The 6,551-nt window shown below is 36.7% G+C and overlaps 1 non-coding gene across 1 annotated transcript; it reads left to right on the top strand.

Annotated features, from left to right (window-relative positions):
* Window positions 1-293: 293 nt before the first annotated feature.
* LOC118608152 lies at window positions 294-398 on the top strand. Its single transcript, XR_004952945.1, has one exon. It is a non-coding gene; the product is annotated as a U6 spliceosomal RNA (small nuclear RNA).
* The last annotated feature ends 6,153 nt before the right edge of the window (window positions 399-6,551 follow it).

Here is a 6,551-nt window from a genome sequence, read left to right as displayed (position 1 = left end):
TAGTTTACTGGAATTAAGTCAGCATTATCTGAAATAGATAGCTTTTAGTTAAGATCTATACCATGATTCCTTCAAAAAAACCAAGCAAATCATTCTAAAAAATAAAATTAAAAACAAAAATCAAAGGAATTGAAATGGTACACCAGAAAAAAACTTTATTTATTATAATAAGGTAGTAAAGGAGGAATAGAGGAATAAAAAGACATGAGGCATAAAAAAAATAAAAATAAAAAAATAAAAAATTGAGAGATATAATAAAAATACCTTTAAAACCTATACTAAAAATAAATGACTGTGAACACTTTGGCAACAAATACACAAAATGGCAATGAGACAGAGAATATTAGCATGGCTCATGTGCAAAGATGATATGCAAATTAATAGCATTGCATATTTTTTCAGCAAAAATATCCAATCCTAAAGAATTACATAATTCATGGTTCCATTTATTTACATTTTAAAATAAGAAAATTTTAGAAATAGAGGTCAGATTAGTAGTTACCAAGAGTCAGGGAGGGGCAAAGGTGGTGGTGACAGGGGACGAAGGGTGGTTACAAAAGAGCAATATGAGGGATCCTTATGGTGTTTAAAATGCTTGGGTCCTTGACTGTGGTGGTGTATAAGCTAACCTACAAAGGTGATAATATTGCATAGGACTTAATAAACCCACCCCCTCCACACACACACACACACACACACACACACACACACACATAGGAGTACAAATAAAACTAGGGAAATCTGAATAAGAGCTGTGAATCATATCAATGTCAATATTCAGCTTGCAATACTATACTATAGTTTTGCAATGTGTACCAGGAACCACACTGTATTATTTGTTAGACCTGCATGTGAATATACAATTATCTCAATCAAAATTTCAATTAAAAAATAAGAGGATTAAATACTCAAATCAAAAGGTACACATTGTCAGACTGGATATAAAACAAGTTCCAACTATATACCGTATACAAGAGACATATTTAGATTCAAAGATACAAATAGGTTAAAAGTAAAGTATGATAAAATATACCATGCAAATAACAACTATAAGAGGGGTAACGTCACTATACTAGTAACAGACAAAGTAGACATTAAGACAAAAAAAATTACTACAAACAAAGAAGGACATTTTATAATTATAAGGTATCATTCCAGTTATAAGATAAATAAGTCTCAGAGATGTAATGCACATCATGGTGACCACTTAAAAAATAAATTTTAAAAATGATAATAAAGTATCAATTAATAAGGAAGATAAACAATTATAAACATATACATGCTTCACAACAGAATTCCAAACTACATGAAGCAGAAACTGACAGTACTAAGGGGACACACAGATAATTCAACAACAATTAACATTGTATAGCCCACTCTCAATAATGGATAAAATAGACATAAAACAGAAAAGATATAGAAGACTTGGAAAACACTATCAACCAACTTGACCTAAAGACATCAGTACAACACCTCACCCAACAAAAGCAGAATATACATTCTTTTCAAGTGTATGTGGAAAATTCTTGATGATAGAACATATACTAGATCATAAAACAAGATTCAATAAACTTAAAAGAATGAAAATCATACAAACAATGTCCTTCAATCACAATTAAATAAATTATAAATCAACAAAAAGAAATTTGAGAAATTAATAAAATTTTAAGTTAAACAATACACTTCTAAATAATCAACGTGCCACAGAAGAAATCGCAAGTGAAATTAGAAAATGTTTTGAACTGAATTGAAACAAAAGCAATATATCATGGAGGCAAAAAAATTTGCATAGATGATAGAGGCTTTGTTCATCCCTCTTGCAGCCAAATCAAAGTTCTGACAGAAACACCGAGCAAACAGCTAGGAAAGTCACCTGGTATCTAGACAAACAGAAGCACTACAACTAGGTAGAGAAATAATTAATCAACCTGCATGATAAAAGATAGGAGGGAGAAAACGCAAGCCTGCCTAGTCCCAAGTGGCTGAGAGGGACAGAGGCTGCAGCAGCGGCAGCTGGCAGCTGCAGATGACTCTTAAAGTGGCCCAGTCCACAAGAGGAATTTTGTGGTGATGGACCTGCTCACTCTGATCACCAGCACCTGGTCAGCTAATTGGGGGCAATAAGTACTTACAGGGGGCACTTAGATATTGGAGTGTGGGCCTGAGGAGAGGCTCACTCCTAGACAGAAGTGCCTGGCGGTATCCATTGTTCCTCTATTGAGCCTTCCCTGCCCCCAGTGTGTGGACACAGCACCACCATAGCCAAGATGTCATCAAACTGGATAACAGAGGTTGCTCCGCCCAGGGGATTCCTTGAAACTCCACCATCCATAACTCATGGCCCCTCCCAAGTCAGATCCAATTCTATCCTCCACGAGTCTGGTGCTCCTTGCTGAGCAGCTTCAAGATCCACACTGGTGGCAGCTGGCCTCAGTTTCTGGTGTGGTTTCTTGAGGCAACTGTAAGCACAGCATCTATGGGTTGCTTGCTGAATCTTAACAGGTGGCCCCGGAGGGGCACAGGCTGAGACTAAAAGTGATCTTGCAGCTGAAACCCTCTCAAGACTGTGCCACTGAACACCTACTACACAAAACCAGGCTAACGAGACTGTGAGACTTAGGAGCTTTGCTTAGTATATAGGAAAAGATGCAGAAAGGTTGACAAAATGTGAAGACAAAGAAACAGAAACTATGTAAGAGAACAGAACAGAGATCCAGGAATAATGGAGGTAAGTAATCCAACAGATGCAGTGTTTAAAACACTGGTTATAAAGATGCCCAATGAACTGAGGGGAAGTATAGATGAATTCAGTGAGAACTTTAACAAAGAGATAAAAAACATAAAAATGGAAATGGAAATTATAAAAGAGAACCAGTCAGAATTGAAGAACACTTTATCTGATATGAAGAGTATATTAGAGGGAATTAACAGAGTGGATAAAGAAGAGGATCGAACCACTGATATAGAGGATGGGGAAGCCAAGGACACTCAATCTGAAGGGCAAGAAAAAAGAAGCCAAGACTATAATAATAATTTAAGAGGCCTATGGGAGGCTATTAAATGTAAAAATATCCATGTCATAGGGGTACCTGAAGGAAAACAAGACACTGAAAAGCTATTTGAAGAAACAATGACAGAAAACTTCCTTCAGCTGGTAAAGGAAATAGACATACAACCCCAGGAAGCTCAGAGAGTCCCAAGAAATAGAAACCCAAAGAGGCCCACACCAAGACACATCATAATTAAAATGCCAAAGGTTAAAGACAAGAGAGGATCTTAAAAGCAGCAAGAGAAAAATAATTTGTTACCTACAAGGAAGCACCCATAAGACTGGCAGCTGATTCCTCAAAAGAAACTTTGTAGGACAGAATGGAATGGTAGGAAATGTTCAAAGTGATGAAAACCCAGGATCTACCATGAAGAATACTTTATCCAGAAAAGCTATCATTCAGAGTTGAAGGACAGATAAAGAGATCCCAGACAAAAATAACTAAAAGAATTTATCAACACCAAGCCAGTATACAGGAAATGTTGGAGGGATAATTTAAGGAAAAAAAATATGTATCAAAATCATGAATAAAAATGGAAATAACTACATATCTATCAATGACTACCTCAAATGGAAAAGAATTAAGTGCTCTAACCTAAGGATAAGGTGGCTGAATAGATAAGAAAACAAGACCCCTACATTTACTGCCTATAAGAGACTCACTTTAGATTAAAAGACACACACAGATTAAAAGGAAAGGGATGGAAAAAGATATTGCCTTGATGGACATAGAGGGTATTGAGCTGAATGAAGTTAGTCAGATAAAGACAAATATCACACAATTTCATGTATATGTGGAATCTAAAAAACAAAATAAACAACAAAAGTGGAAATAAACTCATAGATACAAAGAATATTTTGAGGTATACTAGATAAGAGGGGGGTTGGGGAAATGGTGAAAAAAGGCAAAGGGATTAAGAGGTACAAATGGATAGTTGCAGAATAAACATGGAGATGTAGAGTGTAGTATGGGGAAGATGGTTAATAATGTTGTAATAAATATGTAACAGGGAAGAGGGGTGCTAGATTTAGTATGATGGTTGCTTTAAGTGTTATGTGGATCTCTGATCATTATGCTGTACAACTGACACTGGTATATTATTATATGCCAACTATAATTGAAAAAAAAAACTCATTGACAAATTGAGAAAACATGACAGAGTAAGAGACGTCCCCAGATCTCCTTCCTTGAAACAGCAATAAGCTGAACATCTAAAACTCAACAAAAAACACCCAAATGGCACACAAGCAAGTCTGAGCGTGAGGTCGGCGCTTATGAGCTACAACAGGTCATTACCTGGATATTGGGTGGCAGATCAGGAGTAATAGAGAAGCTGCCTCTCTGCAGCCACTGGAGCTCTCTGCAGGAGGAGGGGGAGGGGAGAAGGAGTGGTGAGTTCCTGCTGCAAGTTCCCTGAACATTGCTGCCTGGGATAGCTGTGGCTGCAAGGCCTAGTCATCAGGACAGAACTCAGAGAAGCAGGACAAGACCACGGAGGAGCAACAGCTCATTTTTTCTGGCTGAGGTTGCAAAACCGAGGCTGAGCCGCAGCCCCCAAACCCCAACCCAGAGTGCCCTTCCCCCATACACTCCGAGACTATTCACCGTGGAGCCCCAGGGAAATCTGAGCAAATGCTGCCAAGGCTGTCACTGACACTGACAGAGACTGAAACTGAGGGTAGCAAGAGTGATTAAATATCTACAAGAAATTTTAAAAGGTATTATTAAGACTTTATACAAAGCAAGGATTCAAGAGGCTTAGATGCCACCCACTGGAAACAAACAAAAAAAAAGAGCATATTCTTTGCAACAGGTTAAAGAGAGACCTTTATATAATAAATCTTCTTTCTGGAAAAATAGTATAATACACTTCCATTAATTCCTAGGCAGAGAAATAGTCCATTAAACATTACGAACAACCAAAGTGACAAGGCATCTTAGAAAGAAAGAGAAAAATCTCCAAATAATAACCTTAAGGACATGAAAATATGTGACTTAAATGACAGAGAATTTAGGATGGTACTTCTGAAAAAAACTCAATGAGATCCAAAAAACTCAAATCAATAATTTCGGGAATTGACAAAACAAATAGGTGAGCAGAGCAAGAAGATTGAAACCCTCAAAAAGAACCAAATAAAACCTCTGGAGATGAAGAACACACAGCAAGAGCTGAAAAATAAAATAGTAAGCTGGGAAAGGATCAATGATATCGAAGACAGAAATCTAGAAATAAATCAGAAGGAAGAAGAGAGAAACCAAAGAATGGAAAATAATGAAAGAGAAATACAAGAACTAGCTGATACCATCAGGAGAGGAAATATAAGAATAATGGGCATTAGTGAAGGCAAGGAAAAGGAACAGGGATTAGAAAGCATTTTCAGACAAATAGTTGATGAGAATTTTCCAAATCTAAGGAATGAGCTGGAGATCAAAATTCAAGAGGTTAACAGAACAACCAATTATCTAAACCCCAAAAGGCCTTCACCAAAACACACTGTATTAAATTATCAAAAATCGATGACAAAAACAAACAACAACAGAATTCTCAGGGCAGCCAGTGAGAAAAAAAATGGTAACATATAAAGGTAAACCCATTAGATTATCCTCAGAATTCTCAGTGTAAACCTTACAATCCAAAAAGGAATGGAATCAAATATTTAAACTATTAAGTGAAAGGAACTACCAGCCTAGAATAATGTATCCAGCTAAACTCTCCTTTAGATATGAAGAAGAAATTAAGACCTTTCCAGAAACACAAAAATTCAGGGAATTCTCCACTGTGAGACCTGCACGACAAGAAATACTGAAAGGGGTGAGCTCAACTAAAACAAAATGACAAAAAAAAAACACCCCACCATAATTAGGAGTAAAGTGACTACCAGGTAAATAGAAGCAGAGGAGTGCAAACCTTACTAAAAACAGGGCATTATAAGTTTAAATAATAAGAACAGAATTGTTATAACAAGACAGTCATGAATGTTCAGCATACATAGGAACAAATTGATATAACAATGACTGAAAAGTAGAAGATGCAAAGACCCAACTTCACAAAGGGGAATGGAAATGAGGCACATGCAAAAGAAAAAGGACAAGTATTTATATGTGTATGTGTGTGTGTGACTATTCCTTACATATTCATAATGGTAACCACACGCCAAAGACTCAGAACTGTTGTATATAACATGAAACAAGAAGGGATAGAGGGAAAACACACAAAACCCAACCAAAATAAAGAAAACAGAAGCACAAAAACAAGGAAACAATGGAAACACTGAGCTAACAGAAAGCAAAAGATAAAATGGCTATAAGATGACCTCATATTTCAATAACCACCCTAAATGTAAATGGATTGAGCTCACCAATATAAAGCACAGAGTTGAAGAATGGATCAGAAAACAAAACCCAACTATATGCTGCCTCCTGGAGACACATCTCGGCTTCAAAGACAAATATAGGCTCAAGAGTGAAAGGGTGGAAAATGACATTTCAAGCAAATGGCAT

This window comes from Rousettus aegyptiacus, unplaced genomic scaffold, assembly GCF_014176215.1.
Source record: "Rousettus aegyptiacus isolate mRouAeg1 unplaced genomic scaffold, mRouAeg1.p scaffold_m13_p_9, whole genome shotgun sequence".
NCBI lineage: Eukaryota > Metazoa > Chordata > Mammalia > Chiroptera > Pteropodidae > Rousettus > Rousettus aegyptiacus.
Note: the sequence above shows the minus strand (reverse complement) of the source record. Positions and strands in the feature narration are given on the sequence as shown.